Source organism: Ischnura elegans, chromosome 11 (assembly GCF_921293095.1).
Source record: "Ischnura elegans chromosome 11, ioIscEleg1.1, whole genome shotgun sequence".
NCBI lineage: Eukaryota > Metazoa > Arthropoda > Insecta > Odonata > Coenagrionidae > Ischnura > Ischnura elegans.
The window spans coordinates 87,839,639-87,860,257 of NC_060256.1; the positions used below are offsets into that span (position 1 = coordinate 87,839,639).

At 37.6% G+C, this 20,619-nt stretch overlaps 1 long non-coding RNA gene across 1 annotated transcript; it reads right to left on the reverse strand.

Annotated features, from left to right (window-relative positions):
• Positions 1 to 3,042: 3,042 nt before the first annotated feature.
• Positions 3,043 to 5,730, reverse strand: LOC124168308. Its single transcript, XR_006866901.1, has 4 exons — positions 5,582 to 5,730; positions 5,380 to 5,504; positions 3,723 to 3,862; positions 3,043 to 3,377 (listed from the first exon to the last, which is right to left on the reverse strand). It is a non-coding gene; the product is annotated as an uncharacterized LOC124168308 (long non-coding RNA).
• Between the last annotated feature and the right edge of the window lie 14,889 nt (positions 5,731 to 20,619).

Here is a 20,619-nt window from a genome sequence, read left to right on the forward strand (position 1 = left end):
AAGACGTAGGATGGATTTCAGCTTAATAGTTTCTGAAGATAGATTCTTCGGGTCGGGATATAAAAATTTTAGCAGAAAACTTATCATTAAAATCCATGAAAGTTGGACAGATAGTAAACAAATATGAAAAACAGTTTGCGGAAATATGTAAGGAAACGGAGAATGAAGTTAAAAATGTGATAATTTAATTTTTTAAACGGATTTAAATATTTAGGCGGAAAGATAGGTAGTAGTAAGAGAGAAGAATAAGAAATTCTAAACAGAATTAAAACAGCGCATACAAAACAAGATGCTGAGTAAAAATTACTAACATAAGTAAGAAGTCCAAAATCAGAATTTATGTACTACCATGTACAACTTTACTACACCTATAAAACGATGGACGTTTTTTTTCAACCTCCTTTGGCTCAACAAAAACACCATAGAAGCGACAGGCGGTTACTGCGCGCATAGGGCAACTGCGCATACTCCGCACCACACGCTCAAGTCATTTTTGGTCTTGAGTTTTTAGTTTAAGGTTAGTAGGAATCTCATTAACTACACTGCCTCGATGGATTCTACCGCCAAGTGTGCACTGCGGAGCGGCAGCCAGAAAACTCGCCGAATGGCTTCAGCATTGACATGTCTTTATGCCGATAAAAGAGAATTTTTCTTTAATGAAATATGGCTAGAGTGTGAAACAGAGTGAAACATTACTCCCATTCCCATTAAAAACAAAAGAGGGGACACGCTGCCTTCTGGAAGTGTTCTGATCCATGACAACGACCGTCATCTCAGCGCTGATGCAGCCCAACTGCTCCTTGAGCAATTTCGATGGGACATTTTCGATCATCCGCCGTGCAATGTCGACAAAGTGCCGTGTGACTTCTATCTTAACACTGAATTGAAGAAGTGGCCAGAAGGGAAGGGCCAAAGATTATATACTCTAGAAAGATGTGTATCTACGTGTTAAAAATGACGTAGCAAGTTTTGGCCGCATACAGTAGCGCCATCCTGTTTTTGCAGCGGCCAAAAAAGTAACTTCGGCTATGCTAGAGCGCGAAATTCAAATTGGATAGCCTTTTTCCCCGCCCCCCTTTCCCAGGGATTACTACTTATTAACAACTCGGCCCAATGACCCGCTATCATAGTTGATATCCATTAAGGTTCACTAGGGTGAAAACACTAAAAAAAAAAATAATTGAGTAATACTAAGCATATTTATTAAGATTTCTTGCATATTACATTGTGATCACACTGCAGTAGCCTTTGACACAGAACAATAAAATGATGCAAAACAATTATACAAAAAGATGGGATTATATCCACAAATGTGAAGTAACAATCAAATGTGCAACAGAAAATTTTGAGAACTGCACCTCAACATTAATAATGAAATGAATCCCTAAGGGTGCTATTCGTAGACGGCACTTTAAGCTAAAGTATACATTAGCTGGGCTAAAGTCTACTTTAGCCAGGCTAAAGTTGCTTTCTCTGTTTCATAAACACCACTTTAGAAGAAAAATGGCAGAATTGTCACTTTACCGTAAAGTGCCCAACCGGAGCTCACTTAGGGTAAAGTGTTCTTTACGGATGAATAAATATGGCTGCTTTTGAAGTTGAAATATGAAGATATTTGGGTTACGGAAATTAATAGGAATTAATTCTTTGGTGAGAACACAGCAGAAGACAGGCATATTTCAAGAAATAACCAGACACGTAATGTGTCTCTCTTTCCGGAAAATATATCGAGTCAGTATTGCTGGAGATGACCCATTACTTCTGCAGTTGAACTCTATTGGTCGTTATACTACCTAGGACATTTTTACGATTATGTGATAATTACAGCACAGTAAGTGGTTGAATAGGTTGGCATAATTTGTGTTGATTTTGAAAACAAGCTAATTATGTTCTTAGGTTATGCATGTGTTTATATTCTAGAATTTCCCTCCTAGAAATGATAGCAAATTTCTGTATATATTTGAGCCAATGGTCTTCGTAAGCAGACTTGATATTCATTGTATTTTAAGCGTTTTCATTCCATAATTGCTTTATGTACTCTTTCCACATGCCTCCATATCATGTTTAACATTTTCCTGTTTCTGTCATTTTGAAACTAGAGAGTTTTTGTTTCGTTTTTCGATTAGTCATTTGAATGTTTACAATGATGAAATAGTATCTTGCCATGAAAGGCAGCAATAAAAAAGTAAAACATACTTTCCTTCATAGTCATATTATCTGCAGCTAAGCAATATTTTATCGAGGATTTATATACATACAGCCGCATACATCAACATCCCAAGAATTAAAATACTGGTAAGAACAAAAAAATTCAATAAACACCCATACCTACTTCAAAATATGCGTCCACCTGAGGAAACCACTGATTGGAAAATCTTCAAATTGATTGCGTCAATTTCAAGTTAACGTGAGAGAATTTCACTATTTCACCCACCTTCAATGAACTTATACCATCAAACTTCGACTAACATGTAGTCCAAACAACCGTGTGCAGTTAAACATGCAAGATTATCATAAAATGATGTGAAAATATCAGAATTTGTATCTTTACTTTGCTGGAAACATGGAAGTGCATTTCCAATGCAGGAAGCTAATTAAAAGTGAGCTTTTATTCACCTAACTGTCATTAGCATACAAAAAAGTTAGTGGGGAAAAGCTTCCGACAACACAGTATTAATTTACATCTGCACACAAAATGAGAGAACGAGAAAATGCAGCTTAATGAAATCTTTGCACAATACAACAAGGAAACCTAGTCACCAAAAACCTGTAAACAACTTAGCAATTCATATCCTGAGTCAACTTTTTGCTAACCTTTACAAAGCGTTCATTGCCAACACTCAAAATTTCAATGCCTGATCGAGACTTTAGCAGCTAAAGTTCCACTTTATAAAGTGAGATCCTGGGGATGCCTTTGAAATGAACTTTAGCTAAACTCTCACTTTACCATAAAGAGATTTCGTAAAGTGAGCAATTTCAGTGCCTCTATGAATAGCACCCTTAAATGCTTTTTTACCTTAAAAACACTTTGTATGGCACTGCATAACATGATAAATAAAAATGTTAATGAAATGCAAAGATTTCTTAAAAATCTAATGGCACAATTAAGTGGTAATAATCACAATTGGTTATGCATCATTGTAATTCCAATTACACATAGCTACACCATTGATATAAAAACACTGGCTATAAGATGGCCTGTAGGCAAAGAAAAGGAATACCTTAGATGAACACCATGGCAAAGTCAAAAATTTTACTTTTGCATATTTTCCTATTGAGGTTATCAATTTGGTTAAGAGCAAAGCTTCATTTCCATGTCCATTACCGCGGGAGAAATCCACAGGTTGAACCACTTCAGCAACTTCAGTTTCAAGATACTGTCAGAGCAAACAAAAAATATATAAAAATATGTCACCCAATAAAAAGCAGGTACTAATATAATTAATCGTAGAGGGCGTACCTTGGTGGAAATCCATAATAGCACGAATACAACGATCAAGAACTTTGCTATTTCCACATAATATTTTATTAGCACCGACCATGGTTTCGTTACAGAGTAACATTATCAAGGTGTATAACACTGTTACTCTGTAACGAAACCATGGTCGGTGCTAATAAAATATTATGTGGAAATAGCAAAGTTCTTGATCCTTGTATTCGTGCAGGTACTAATAAATATGAATGCTAAGTACATTAGCAATCCCATCAAGTTGATTACATACCTCTAAGCTCCATCCCTTGGAATGTTAGAAATCCAATGGAATTTTTCAATATTCAATCCCATTCATCAGTTTTCCTGTTCCATCATCCTGATCTAGGGTTTCACATTGTACTTGGGTGATGAATGACATCAATTCAGATACTGTCAAGGTAAAAAAAAGATAAATGACAATATGTTATCTGGTAAAAGAGAGATGGCCATAGAGATGAATATCAAAGTACATAGTCAATTACATCAAGTTCAACACGAGCCATTCCATATCAATGCAACACACTTAAAATAAAGTGTTTACCTCACCATTTTAGATTTTGTAGAAATTTGGTACGATGATAGCAAGTGCTGGAGCAAAAATTAGCAAATTTTCAATTTTGTATCTGAAGCAGTTACAGAAATATGGCTAAGTAATATTTTCATAAAACCGACAAAAAAGGGAGAACAAATATTTTTAATCACTCTTTGTGCTGTCTTAATTGAGCTGCAGAGATGGGAAAGGTGTCATATACCAACATTTTGTATGCTATTTCCAGTGAGATACAAGTATTAGATAGGTTTGGCAGAAGGGTTTTGCAACATTCTTTCAAGTTCTCTGCTGTATTTATCCATCTGAATATGGCATGTATAACAGGCATTCCAGTCTGCTACTTCAGGCTGGAAGTCAAGGTTCAAATGAAAAAAAAAATGTCAACTGAATTAAAAAATCAGCTTGAGTTGACATAAATAAAATAGACAAGTGCCTATTTAGAAACACCTAAAGTGGGGGAACTTGAAAATTTGGAGAGTGAGATGTTTCAAATTTGATGACTCTCAACATTTAAACAATATTCTTTTGACAGGTGGAATATCTAAATTAAGTCATAATTTAGGAGTTTGAGACATAATGCAATAGAACCTCTGATGATAAAATAGATGCACATGACTATGGGCCTATCTGAGGAGAGTAGCGTTATTATTACGTACTTCACAAGACTTAATCTACAACCAGATAAAAATAACTTAAGTAATAACAAGCAATGCAGTGCAAAATAGCATTTAAACTGATCACCAATTGATTGAAACATACGTACATAATTCTGAATATTGCCCTCGAGAAACTGTTACACCTAAAACTTTGCAAGACTCCCTTGAAGTAAATTTAAATTTAACATGTTCCACTCAGACTGTAAAATTCAGTTCATTACTGTAACCTTACTCAGACTAGATCATATAAAGTGATCAGTAAAACTGGAATTAGCATAAAAACCCTGCAACATGGCCAGCTCCATTAGGACTGCCACAAGTATAACTGAAACAACACCATCACATTTATGAGCCAGTTTTTCCAAACATAAGAATCCTTATTCTATAAAGAAACTGATATAAATTTTAAAATTTGGTAGATATTTAGTATCAGAACCAGCTATGAGTGTACCACTTTTGAACAATAGGAAAATTACGATTTTTCAACAGTAAAGGGCACCCAACAGTTCAGAACCTCCATCATACAAATCCAATGTCTCACGATAGAAGAGGATAATGAATGACACCATTGACTACACTAAGAAGAAAAAGTTCTACTAGAGAAAGACTCCAGTTCCAGATCAAAGGGGATGTAATCGTCAAATTAAATTTCAAAGATCATTACCTATTCCGTTGCGTTGAAATTGATCCAAAATTCACACCTTAACATGATAGAAATCCAAGAGCATTTTACAGCAGATCTTGCCAATAATCACTTAACCATGTCCAGCATACAAAGCCAATGTCTCATGCTATACGCGACTGATGAATTATAGGATAAATCACACTGTGAAGAAAAAAAGAAAATAAGATAGGTTCCCATTCGAAGAGGTCATATTCATAGAATGTAATTAGAATTCTTACCTATTCCATTGAGATGATTTTTATCCAACATTCACACCTCAAAGTGATAGAAATTGAAGAGCATTTTTCAATAGATTATGCCAATATTCACTTAACAAAATACACCATACACGTCCAATGTCTCATGCTGTATGTGACTGATGAATAATAGCATATATTACACTCTGAAGAAAAAAAGCAAATGACATAAGTGCCCAATCAACGAGGTTCTATTCCTAGAATTTAATTAAAATAATTACCTATTCCATAGAGTTGACCAAGTCCAACATTCACACCTCAACCTGATAGAAATTCAATTCAATTCAAGGACACATATTTTCTTTCTCAAATGTCGAACATCCATAATTAATTCCACTTATCTTCATGTTTTAATTGTCCAGATAACAAGATAACTCGAGCAAAACGAATGTTTCTGTCAACAACTACATGGACAATTGAAGCAACAGCACAATGTTCGCATAGTACAGTGGCGTAGGTTACTTTTGCACAATATGCATTAATCCGTATAAAACATCGTTCATATATATCAGCAGATAACATTACACAATTTTTAAATATGTTTCTTTCGCTGCAATGCTCTTTATTTTGCCAATGAAAAGTAATTCACACTAAAAGAATTATGTTGGTAATAGCATGAAGGATATCGAATAGGATGCTGAACTTGATGACTTTTCACTAGCGCCCCAGGTCTTCACCCGTTTCTTATTTACAACATTAGGTAAGCCGGCGGCCTATACTTCTTTCAGAGCCTTGGGAAGGGCTTTCAAACAGGCTTTGAGCTTCAGAACTATGGCAAAATTCATTGGAGGTCACTGGCGTCAACATCTTCTGAAGAGGGTAGAGTAAAACTTGTCCACAGGCACGACCCATACCTCAATTGACGAGGCGATTATGTTTAAAGGATACCATAAGTGTGCTCAAAATTTAGCAATGATATAATTTTTTAAAGGAAGACTTCGAACAAATATGTGCAACAAGTAAAGAAGGATGTGAAAGAGAAGAAATACATAGCTGTGAAAAGATTAGCTGATAGGAGAACTGAGCGGAGAGCTGCGTCAAACCAATCCTAGGATTGTTGACCGGTGATGATGATGATAATGAAAATTTTTAATCTTTCACTTCGTCTTCTGCTCATGACCCATCGGAAGTTGGAAAAAAAGTCCCTCGTACATTACATCGTCTGAGATTACCAATGCAGGCATGTGGCACAGACCTCAGGGAAACATATCTTAATAATCCCTTATTAAAATTGCCTAATATTAATTTAACAATTAATCGCGAAAAATAGATATCGTCAATTAAAAATCTACGTACTCCAGGAGTAATAATCTTTCAATTTAGGCAATTAAAAAAATAGAAAACCGCCCTATTTTCATGCATAATTTAATACAAAATAGAAAACCACCCTATTATCGCATGCCTAATTTATACATGGCATTATTTTTAATTAATGAAGTCACTAAGAATTGAAATTGAATAATTTACTTATCTAAGTAGATTACAGCACCCAAGCCATCGATATACCTGCTCATTATCGACCGTCAAGAGATCATCCTCAGCAAGGTTTATACGTAAAGGCTGACGGAGCGGGTTGAATCCAACTTCTCCCCATCCGGAGATTTGGGAATTAATTGGGAGCTTAAGTTCTGCCGCGGGTCGTCGAGAGGGAAAAAGGACTCTCTCCTATCGTTTGGGACGCTAAATAAATTACGCGAGAGGGCCCAATCCAGCGATAAATTCAATTTCGCTCTCCCCACTCCACGGGCTTTAATACCTCTACACCCTAAACTCAGTCTCTCTTTTTTTTATATCCTTCACCGGACTCTTTTACTCACAATCTCTGCGAACCCTTTTCCAGCACCTCTTCGAAAACGAGTGTAGTGAATAACTGGAGAGCCCAATCCGATAGGAGAGACAGAAGAAATAAAAAACGCTCAGGAGTGATGTATTAAAAAGAATTAAAAGTTGAATGAATAAAAAAAGGAGCAGCGAAAATCCTCCATGGGGATGTAGACACTGTAGAGTAGTAACGCGGTAGTTTTTTTTCCTCTCCCTCCTCCTCCTCCTTCATCGTCAAAGAGAGAGTCTTAATTCCTTTTTATTGCTATCGGGGGCGAATTCCATCGCTTTCACCTTCCTTGTACACACACAGCGCGGGGACACTAAGGAATGACATTGGAAATATTCCCTCTCCCCAACCCTATTCGCGGCCTGTGAAAGATTACACGGACAGAGAGAGCGAGGAAGAGAATATTTTTTTATTCCCCGAGCTCTCAAGCTCCAATTGTTTGAGTTGAAATCCGATTTAAGACATTATACCTAATGTCTCTTTGTTGAGTTCCAGCTCCCCGTAAAAAAAAATTAGATCGGGCGATAAAAAAAAGAATTCAGAGTGGCTGTAAATTAAGAGCTTTATGTGAAGATGAAGTAGGCAACCTTACTGGGAGCTCTCTATTTTTTTTGTCATTTGAAAAATGTCTGTTTGAAAACGGTTTATCAAGGCCGATATTTTACCTGGGAATTGATACAATCAGGTTCTTTACGATGCGCTACGGCGTCCATTGTCCCCAAGAAATATGACGATTGGCATATTGTTGGAATTGACGAACCGGCGTGTTTGTATATCTAAAAATCCGAGGAAATGAATCAAACTCTTTAAACCTAGTATTGTCCTGGGAAGAATTTCAGTTATTCCGGCGACTGGTTCGGAGGAGGATTGTTTCAGGTTACCCATCGGGTGATAATGTCGGAGTATACCGACGTCTCGAGGGCTAAAGTCGACCATGATCTATAGGACATATATTATTATTCCTCCTTGAAGACCATGACGGAAAGTATAAAGAAATAACGTAGAATCAGTTGATTGCGTAATATTTTTTTTTAAGAACAAAATCTAATGAGTAGGGTGAACAGTGGCGGAGCGAGGGAGGAGATCCGGGGGGTCCAGACCCCCTTCCCAAATATAAAAACGCAAATACTTTGATCTCTGCATTCTATTCGGGCTTTCACCGCGTCCGTTGTGTTTTAGTGACAACAGTCTCGCTGACATTGCAGTCAGGGTCTTCAGGTCGAAGGTGAGGAAACTCAGAAAATTTTCCAGCCTTTATTGGCATAAGAAAATTATATTATAATTTTCCGCCTTTTATAGGCTTTTTTTATGCCGATAAAAGGCGGAAAATTTTCTGAGTTTTCTCACCTTCGACCTAAAGACGCTGACTGTAATGTCAGCGAGACTGTTGTCGCCAAAACACAACTGACGCGGTGAAATCCCGAAGAGAATGCAGAGATCATCTAATCAACGCCGCGAAAATCTTCGAACCTACGCAAATACTTTCCTTCATAAAAGAAAACAAAATGTTGAAAAATCATGAATTTACAAAAGATTACTTCAACAAATGAAGTTTTTTTATCATGAAAAGTGTTAAAATTAGTTAAAAACCCTCCACCCCCGAACGAAATTCGTAACTACCTCACATGGTGTGGACAAGTTATTGCCTTCATTTTGCAGATGCCGACATCTCATGAAAGAATAAATAACTAATTCATTTGCATTCCCTTACACTAATATCCAATATCGATGATACCAAATTTTTAATTCGTTCATGTCGTCTTGTAAAGGTATTAAAAAAATTAGTTCTCAGGATATACTATTTTGTATTCCCTGAAATTTTATATATTTTTAGAGTACTGTCAAGCATATCCATGTATATTTCCAGCGTATCAAAAATATGTGTTAACCAGACTATTTGATTTACTTCCATCCATGATCCATACCAGAGTTATTTAATTTATTAGTTTTGCAAAATAAGTTTCCTTAATCAACAGCACTCAAGCGATACATATGTGTTATTGATTTAGACAAGGAGCCGCTAGCGAGGCTGTGCGCCAGGCTTATATTGCTTGAGAAATTGAGAAAATTACCTTTAAGAGCGATACGGAGATCATCGTATTATAACCTTGGATATTTCCAGGCAGTGTCGTAACTAGGAATATGCTTTGGGGTCCTGAAGGCGAACTCCCCCCCTGGCAACGCAGGGTCCGGGAACATTTTTTGGGAAATGACATGCCTGGAAATACATCATTTTGACACTTAAAATATAACTTTAAGCAGATGCAGTTATTATACGTTTAAACTATATATAATAGTTATAAATAATTTCTTTATTTCTCTGAGGCTTTGGGGGGGATCTATCCCCCATAGTAAGGCACTGTTTCCAGGTATATCTGAAATGATAAATTAAGAGGCATATTTTGCTTAACGGATACGTTTACCCAAATCGTTTTCCCCCAAACAGTGAAGGACTTAAATAAATCTTAGTCGCAACTTCGTTAGCATTGCCGTTTTATTTGTCAAAGGCAGGAGTTATAACAACACGCTTATTTACGCGGCTTACTGGGTAACATGTAGATGTAGAATACAGCAACTTTAGCATTATATAGACCGTATTGTCTACATCAAAGGTTTTGCAATTAAAAGATATGGTTGCATAGCCGTCCAAATTCACAGTTAACGTTTCACCTTCCTATTTCACCTGCAATTAAAATTTTACCTACTAGTCGATAATACAGCATCATGGAAATGATTTTCAAATTATTTTAGACGTCTACTGATCGCTATGTTATCCGAATAAATACAACAGAATAAATTACGATCGGGAATCGTTTTCTATAGGTGCATGTCCACTTCCTTTTATCTTATAAGGCACATAACATCAGCGGAAATCTTAACGATTGAATTGCACTGATTGGCTTGATATCTTCAATTGAAAGCATTTGATAACGCTGTATTTGCAATATACATGAACCGTAAAGAAAATTAAAGTGTGGATTCGATTTGTTTCACGAATGGCGAGGAAAATCATAATCATAATCTCAGGTGACGATATATTTCATATTTCCAGCCTACCATGAGTAATTAAAGCAATTCAGCATGTCCTCTTACGAATATCATTCATATCAGTGATTCAGCCCGAGATAACATTCAACACAAACGTTGGTTTTAGCAGACAAAGCTATAAGTAAGTTAAGTGGGAGCGAAGCCAAGGGGTGCAATCGATTTTTTTAAACAGAGTTTGGTACAGAAATTGGTAGAAAAAATGTACAAATAATAGGGTAGTTTCCTTCATCAAAGAAAACGAAAGGCATTGATTGCGATTCGTTACCCACCATTAGTGTATTCATAATATACAAATTATTTGGTTTTAGAAATACCGGTTTAGACGAACGGCAATGGTCAATTTTATCCTCATTTGAAAAAGGCCAGATTGGCGCCCATGCAATGCCACTCCACGTGACGTCACAGGGACTTAGTTTCTATACGAGTAGATAGGAGTTTTACATCGTCTGAGATCGCATGAATGAGGCACAGACCTCAGGGAAACATGTCTTAATCCCTATTAAAAATGGCTAAGGTCGGAAAGTTTTCTTCGTTTGATAAGGTATTATTAATCCTTATTTAATCCAAGCGCTACCACCTAGTAGGTTACTCTGCTACTTGCTAGCATCCTGCGTCATATCAGCGCTCTGAGCCTCGCCCCTAGGTCACCCCACTTGCGGCAGCGGGAACCAGAACGACGTCACGCGGAGTTTTCCCATCATTCAAACTTAGCCGTCGCGTTTTCGCGCGCTTGAAAATTTTCACTTTTCATTTATTCGCGAAAAATGGATATCGTCATTCAAAAATCTAAAAGCGTGAAATACGTACTCCAGGAGTAATAATCTTTCGAATTAGTCAATAAAAAAATAGGAAACCATCCTATTGTTGGCCAAGAGATACGATTGAGTCCCTGCTCTGTGCTGACATCGAATAAAAAATTCAAATGCACTGCTAATTATCTAGTTGATCTCGTTTATTACTAACTTGATTTCTTTTTTGGATGGGGAGAAGCTGGATTCAACCCGCTCCGTCTGCCTTTACGTATAAGCCTTGCTGAGGATGATCTCTTGACATTCGATATGGAGCAGGCATATCGATGTCATGGGTAGGTACTATAATCTACTTTGAAAAGTAAATTATTCAATTTCCATTTTTAGTGGCTTCATTGATTTAAAATATTTCCATTTATAAAGTAGGCATGCGATCATTGCTTGGAAATATGTGTGAAACTGAAGTTCTAAAAGGGGGTATCACGAAAAACAGAAGGTGTACATAGCGGGAGGTACTATTAGGCCAATTATTTATCGTCATCAACTCCAATAAGGTATAGTGCCTCGTAATGATCGCAGATAACCATTATTTATGAATTAACTGATAATATTGGTGTCCTACCGCCAGATTTATACAAAGAGAAAAGATTGTGATGGCCCGCAGAAACGATTCCCGCTGAGAACCTAGTTGGCCTCTTCAAGAATCGTCATTTCACTACCAATGAATGGAAGAGCATTTTAATCCATTAGCAACGGTGAAATTTCACGTGTAATCGTGAGGGCCCCACTAAGGTACCGCCACCAGTACCCTTGTTATTGTTATGAAGCATCATCACAATGCCTTTTGAAAACAGGCTACAATAATATATATCCCCCGCTGCGACAGTGCGCGCGCTTTCATTAAATGATCACAGCGTGAAATTTGCTGAAAACCGATCCGACACGTGCCTCGAACGCTGTCGGTGTCCCGTGGATTTCAGGGAGGGGGTTGCGGATGGTTTAACAAATGAAAAGCGTTTCACAGAAGAAAAGAGCAGCTAGGGCCGTGTCCCAACCCGCTCAGGATCGGGATTATACCCTGTAGGGTTTTGGCGCGCGTTCAAGGGTAAGGGGGATCACAAGGAAAAAGATGGGACCGAGGTGGCACCCTTGTGGAACACTCAATGGGGCCGGTCAATAATTACATTTTTTATATAATATGTTAAGAGATAATTTCTTTTGGGTGTAATCTCAGAACAAACTTAAACACATCGGACAAATATTGATTGATTAAGTCATTCAGTTAAAAAAAATAATGTTTTCAATGTGAATAGTATAATTTAAATAGTTTAGTTATATGTTCATCTACTTACTTTCTTATTGCAAACTATTAATAACAATAAAATGATCCCTCTCTATTGCAGCGATCCGACTAGTTGACTTTGGATATTTTTTTAGTGTCCGCGAATCAGTTTTAAAAATACTTCTCAGACAATTTTCTGGTAAAATGTCATTTGATTCATGTTGTATGGCATGAACAAAAATAGTTGGCAAGATTTCGTCGATCTGCTTCCAAAAATATAGAGGATATGATTTTTGACCAGCTTCTTAGTTTCCAGCTCAGTATGGGGCATTTCAGTCCACTCAATCCTGAAATAGCGATTCATTGAGGCAGTTCTGTAGATATTTGAGAAAGATAAGTTTTGACGAAAAATAGAAAAATTCAACCGTTTCCTCGTAACTTAAAAATGAATAAAAAAGTCAAAAGTTGGCACATGTTTCATGACTTGGTGACGTCATTACAGTTCTGGTTCATTAAGTCGTTCAGAGAGATCCGATCCTTGACGGGAAGAATCGCTCACTAGAGTGTTTATGACAACGAACCACTCATGACGCGCGAGGTCGAGAAGTAGCGAAGAGACGGTGAGCCGATCGCCAAGAGACTGTGACGTCAGTGGGGTAGCCAGGAATTTCGTTCTGGGCGGTCCAAAACCAGGGTGGAAATTTTTGAAAAACAGGGTACTATGTAAAGGTTTTTCAAACTAATTTTAACACTTTTCATAATCGAAAAACTTCATTTGTCAAATAAATCTTTTTTCATTCATGATTTTTCAAATATTTTGTATTCTTTTATGGAGAAAATAATTTTTTTTATATTTCCGGGGGGGGGTGTCAGGACCCCCCGGGCCTCCCCCTCGCTACGCCTCTGAGTGACGTCATTAAATTTGCAGTGAAAGGCAACGAATAGCTCGACAAGTAGGTGAAGGAACGCAAAACGGAAAGAAATGCGCGTCTAAACTTTTTAAACTCTCTCTCCCAATCGAAAATAATATAAAAATGGTGAACGAGCCCATCACCCCAGTGATGCAGCTTGAAATTCATTTCGGGGAGCGGTGGAGTAGGAATCCATCGCTAAATTTCAATGCAATGAAGCTCTTCTCTTTGGATGCCGAGTCCTAAAAAGCTCAATGGCTAATTCACTAATAATGCATATTGAATGAGAAAATGATCTTGTCATTCATTTTTTATAACGTTTAGACGTAGTAACCGATATGTCTTAAAATAAAACGAAAAAAAAATCCCAAGGGAATGCTGAAGTAGTAACAGCCCCACATTAAGCTTCACGTCGCTACCATCCCTGTGTCGCAGGTGAGTATGTACCTCAATTTTACGGGTGACGTTTGTTTCATAAACAGATTTTATTCTTAGATGAAGCAATTCCACAAAGTAACGCCTGAGACCGTGTCTTAAATTATATGAACTTCATCTCCATAACCTTCTATGTACTCAATTCAATCAACTACAGACCTTATAATAAAATAGTAAGTTGATGACACGGAAATATTCTTATCTTCGTTATGTTATTTTCGTACAATATAACATCACTAGAACATACATTACCACAGTGATAAGATAATGTTACGAATAAAATGTTTACACAGAATGAATGAACTTTTAAGCATCACTTTATCTTTTTATTCATATGCATGAGGAATTTGAGGAAGGGGTGGGATACAGTGGTACGGTGAGGAGACGGAGAGAAAATGAACAATCAAGGCAAGGACATATGAAATAACCAAGTTTATAAGGAGGACTCTATGACGGCTGTAGAGGAACGACACCGGGGGAAAATAGGGAAACGGGAAGACCTATGAGGGATTAGAATAGAATGGAAAGAAATATTGGATAAATAAAAAGGTGGCAAAAATGAATGTGGAAAAGTGAGATTAGATTTAATTTTAATATACCAAACTGTGACTGAATAACGCATAAATCGGTTGAATTACTTAGTAAATTTATGCACCGGTTGTGGTAAACTAGTAATATAATACTTACATCTTGAGAGGAATTCACTATGCGAGATCTAAATTGAAATGATTCACACAGCAGTAAACAGAAAAAAAACTGCAGAAGTCCAAAGTCCTCTTCTAAGGTTGAGATTCAGAAGTGTGTATTCACAAACTAATAATATTTCGAGTTAATTAGCAGAGCTAAGAATCGTTTAAGTTGAGATGTCACGCGCCCACGAAGTTGTCGCGGTTCCTCCACGTCCTCATTGAATTCAGTCCCGGGATTCTCCTTTTAAACGATCCACATCAAACGCAGGGGGGGCTAATGCCACCCTATTGTTCGATGGTCTGGAATCGACCCCAATTGGCATGCTGGAGGGGTTGCAGCGATAGAATCACGACCAAGGGGGTGCGCGCTTATAGAATAGAAGAAGGCGACGGAGTGTGTCGATTGTTAATTCGACACCGGGAACGATTTGCCAGTTTCGGCCTTGTAAGCCTTCCCTTCCCCCGCTGTGAGCCTCCGCTTAGCTGGCTGGGAGGGGGGTGAGGACTGTGATAGGAACAGCCACCATGAGGTCGGTAGAGGGGGGATGCGCGGAAAGAAGAATAGCCCAGCATAGCAGGGATTACTGGAAACACGGACAGGGGTGGGAGGTGAGGTTTGAGGGTGGTGTCTCGTCTAATAGGGTGTCATAGGGAATGGGGTGAGAAATCTTTTCGCTTGTGTTTTGTGTCCGTGGGGGTGCAAGGGGTTTTTCTCTCTGATGTCCCTCTGACGACGACTGTGGGAACGGTACAAATGTTTCCGAGGTTGGAGGGCCGCCGTTTGGTGCTGACGGATTAGCCCCTGCGGATGCCCGGGGTGCGACAGGGGGGATTGGGGATGATTGGGGGTGTGTAAGGGAAACCAGCTGTTTAGCGCCCCTCACAAAGGGGATTTCACGCGGCACTTCTCCCCAAATCCCTTTCCTCGCCGAGGTCATCCAGGCTGCAGGAAACCCTGCGCGGCCCTTATTAATACTCAGCTCCGTGAGATTTGGTGCAGCAGAGCGATCATGAACCCTAGGGCGGGCTGGACAAGAAATTTATATCGCAAACACTAGCTGTCTCTCAAGCAAGAAGAAAGGACGAGGGCTAATGAAGATTGAGTCTCGGTGCAGGTGAACGATTGTGAACTTTAGGACGGACAGGATACGAACTTTATATCGTAACACTATCTTTCCTTTGAGTTAGATGGAAGGTCTCGGGTTAAAGCTACGTGTCCACAGGAGGTGAATAAAAGTCTCGAAATAGAGTCTCGAAAGTCGAGTTACAACAGGAAATGGGATTGGGACCACTCTGGGAGTCTGATAAGTCTCGGAGACGTCAATTGTTGTTAGTGGACACGCTGACTTCCCAACTTTCTTAAGGCCGTTATAAACGGGGCACGGAATTGCGCAGGTTAGAGCTGCATTTATTTCTAAAATGGCATGGAATTGCGCGAATGCACGAACGAAATAAGAACGGGCTATTTTGCCGTCTCGCATCCATGCATTCTCGCATGTGTTCTAGCTATTCACCGCTTTACACGACGCAATTTTGATTGCGCCTTCGCACGTACGTCAGATTGCGCAATTTCGCGTACCGTGTAAAACGGCCTTTAAGGTTTGTTCAGAAAATAGTGTAATTTTTTCCTTTATTTTTAATATGCATGTATTCGTCTACATTAAATTTGTTGCATTCAAAATAGATTATTTAATAGAATTATGTTGATATATATGTTATGCAGTCGTGCCAGCGCTTCTTTCAATACTTGAAACTTTTTTCAACCTTGATCTTGACGTCCGAAATCAAGTTTCAAGACTTAGCTACATTTCCGTCAGCGAAATATTATAATGTCATTTATGCTTGTAAAACGACGGCCCTTGAAGGATCTCTATATTTTTTGAAGTATGAAAAGGAAACGTATACTATACTTCCCAACTGTCTAGGCAAAGTGTCACAAACCAACACAATAGGGTGGTTTACTATTATTTTTTATTGCCTTAATCGAAAGATTATTACTTCTGGAGTACGCATTTCACGCTCTGAGATTTAAGAATGACGATATCTATTTTTCGCAATTAAACGAAAAGTGAAAAATTTCAAGCGCGCGAAAACGCGACGGCTAAGTAAGTAGAAATGCAAGGAAAAGTCCCTGTGACGTATTTCTGGTTCCAGCTGCCGTCGTGTGTGGTGACCTTGGTGCGAGGCTTTGAGCGCTGATACGACGTAGGCTGCTAGCAGGTAGCTGAGTACCCTGCTGGCAGGTAGCGCTTGGCTTAAATAAGGATTATTATTACCTTAACAAACGAAGGAAACTTTCCGACCATAGGCAGTTTTCATAGGTGATTATTAAGAGATGTTTCCCTGAGCTCTGTGCCTCATGCGTGCATTGGTAATCTCAGACGATGTAAAACTCCTATCTACTCGTATAGAAACTAGGTCCCTGTGATATAACGTGGAGTGGAATCGCATGGGCGCCAATTTGGCCTTTTTCAAATGAGGTTAAAATTGACCATTCACATTCGTCTAAACTAGGATTTCTAAATCCAAATAATTTTTATATTATGAATAGGTACACTAAAGGTGGGTAAGGAATCGCAATCAATGCCTTCAGTTTTCTTTGATGAAGGAAACTACCCTATTATCAGATAAATCTCGAGATCAAGTCTTGAGATTTGTTCAACACTGCACTCGTTGTTTCACAGTATAATGTTAAACTATATTCATTTTATAGCAAATGCACTTATGGTAACATTTCCTGTGCTTTTAATTTTGTAATAATACTTTTAATTTAATCATGTGCTAATGTTTCCATGCTTGAGGCACAGGCTAATTTGGACAAGGTCATTTCAATGTAACCTGAAAATCACATGATTATAGCATGTTATGTAAGTTTGAAATGAATGGTACTTGACCATAAAAGAAAAAAAGAGTCTTCAAGACAAGTGAATGGCCTCAAAGTTTTGTAATTCCTTTCCTAAAAAACTTAAAAATCCTAAAAAAACTTTGATGCCAAAAATTGCAAAAGTCCTCAAGACTTGAGGCCAGGAGTGAGTCATCCTTGGGGGGTTTTACATACTTAGATTATTTCTATTGTAAGTTTTCATTATACCTCCCCTTTACTCATCCCATTGTACGCTAATACTATGAAATCCGAATTACATTTCATCATCTGGTTTTGATTGGCTCCGGTCCGCACAATCAAATCCCTCCGTTTCTATCAGCGAGCTGTCTTGCATTGAGGCGTCATGGAGCACACTGGGTTCACGGGGAATGAGAGATTAAATTCAGTCTCCGCCCGATCACTTGACGTCTTCATGGTGGAGAGTCATTCATTCATTCAGCAGCGAGCAGTGCGTCCGTGCCACCCCGCTGCCCTCCTGCGACAGCTGCACTCACCAATGATATCGTACTTATTTGCGCCAACAATCGATTCCCGATCACTCTACAATGCAACGGATGTATCAACGCATCCAAGGCAACGCAACTGAATGTCTGCGTGTTCCTCCATACGACCACCAATTACATTAGATTGTCCAAATTAATTCGAAGATATACATCTACATCAATTATAGAGCAAAGAAAATCAAATATGTGCCCATTTATTTCCGAGTTTTGTGATGTAAATGCAAACTTTACTAATTTTAATTAGAATTTAACGGATAGTCAGGCCAGTTTTATGATTGACGGGTAAATGCATCGTATTTACGGCTTCATGGCGTCAAAAAAATTGGTTTACCAAAATGTATAATAATATCCATAACAACTAGCTTAAGACTTACATAATTGCTAATATGGGTCTGCATATTACCCCGCAAGCCACCTAAAACTCGTGCGGCAGGAAGTGTTATGACACCAGCCGTTTACAAATAAAAAGGAGGTGCTCTAAGGGAATTATGAATAACATTTATTAACGTCCCCTCATTTCTGGGAAGAAAAACGAATTCCCATTACTATCCGTTCGGCAAAATATCTCTCTCAATTTATCGCTTCTGTCAGACCTGGATATATAGTGAGTCTATAATATGATGTTCTCCGTGTCGCTCTTAAAGATATCTATCCTCAATTGCTCAAACAATCTAAGCCAAGCGCGTAGCCTCTGAGCCTTTAGGGGCTCTCATCCTACTCTACTTGACATGGTATCTAAATGATTGTTTACGCTAAATTGATGAGATGGGAAAAATGATCGTAGCTATTCGAAATTGAGTGGAGCTGCTAATAAGCGAAAGTGAAGTTTAGAGTTGTATGCCCTACAGCCCATTTACAGGGCTTAAGGTGGCTAATACTGGTTTTTTAGTTTGATAGGTAACCTATAAACCGGTTTCTTGTTTAATGGGAAACCGGAAAACTGGTATCGGAGACTTAAATTAGAATATATAGGTACTTCTTAATTTTATGATCGTAGTTAAATAATGGTAAATATTCACCGTTTACTATTTCTTCCGCTTTTTCATGTGATTTTTCTTTTTTCATCTATATTAAAAATGTATGTATGTTCGCCAATGATCATCGTATTTTTTTTGTTTTCTTTCCTCTTTTTTACATTTAAAGAATTAAAAATTCAAATGTATTTTGATGGATGAAAATTGCATTATTATAATTAGCATGCCTCAACGGTCAGAAAGGTCCAAGGTAATAAAATTAATTGAATCAGCATTACTGACTGATCCGTTACTTTTTTTCTCGTTATTAACTTGTGATATTTTTTCTTCTCGGTTAAAACATGCGTACGTTCATCAGTAATTTTCGTATTTTTTATCTGTTTTATAGTTTCTGTTCACAAAAAAATACTTTTACCATTAAGTACTTTTGTTTGCAATTTAGCATAGATATTTTTTTGAAAGTAAAACATTACCTTATTATAGTCGTCATACCTCACGGACCAGAAAACCCCATGGTAATGAAGTATATCGAATTTAATTACCAATACTAGATGCGTTTGAAGGCAGGAAATCCGAAATACTCTTCCCAAGATGACCCGGCAGTAGAGACAATCGTTGATACCGAAGGAAAAAATTTACATCATGAGATAACTTAATTGAGTAATGTGTCTTAGCATTTTTTGGACTGTGATCCAGTAATGATTCTTTAAAATAGCTTCTCTTTTTCACTCAAAACATCACACATATGATATAATGTTATCATCATTACAGGACAACTATCTTGATATGGATCTCCACTTACTCCTTCAAGCGGCTCATCCGTTCACGTACACGCTGTTTATTTCCTTTATACCCTGGTTAACTAAGTAACATCACCAATTCAAGACCTATCATTCATTGCTCAATTTGTTTTCATACGATTCTTTAAAAAAAGTTAAGTAAGTGCGATTTCTTTAGCAAGCTTTAACTCCATAAGTAAACCATCACTTTTCAATTAGTTAGGGAATTTTATAACCACTAATGGATTATTTAGTGTAGTATCTAACATATGTGTCAAATAGAATATTTTTCTAACACGGATACAAAAATGGAGGAACTGCAAAACGAAGAAATGTGAAATGAAGAAATTGTTCAATCCTGAAGTCTGTAGAGACAGAATGTGTAATTATTAATTTAACGTAATATCTTCACTTCTGTTATAGCGCCATACTTCTTTTGGTTCAGTACTTAAAATTACTGAATAAATACCGCAATAAGAAATGATTTACGAAGGCCACCATAATTTTCTCAAGGCATTCGTCATAAAATGGAAATTACGGAGCTTTACCCATCTACATCTAAAGCTATAATTACTATAGTATTTGTCTTACAGCTGACATATCTATATTTTCTATTGTATTAATAATTTTATGTAATAGTGTGAACCACAAATAGTAATTAGAAAAAGAGAAATTATGTCAACATCCCCATTTCAAAAGAAATTCTCCTTTATTTTATTTGAAGATATATTCATTCTCTCATATGATATCTTATCCTTTATTCTCCTTTATTTTATTTGAAGATAAATCAATACTTTGTTATGATATCTTTCATGGTAAAACTGCATATTAAAAGGTACATGACTGTACCTACTCCTGCTATGAAATTTCCCCCGAGGTTAGTATAAACTGGATTTCTGTCCAGCCCTAATAAAGCGAATCTTCTACATTTTTAA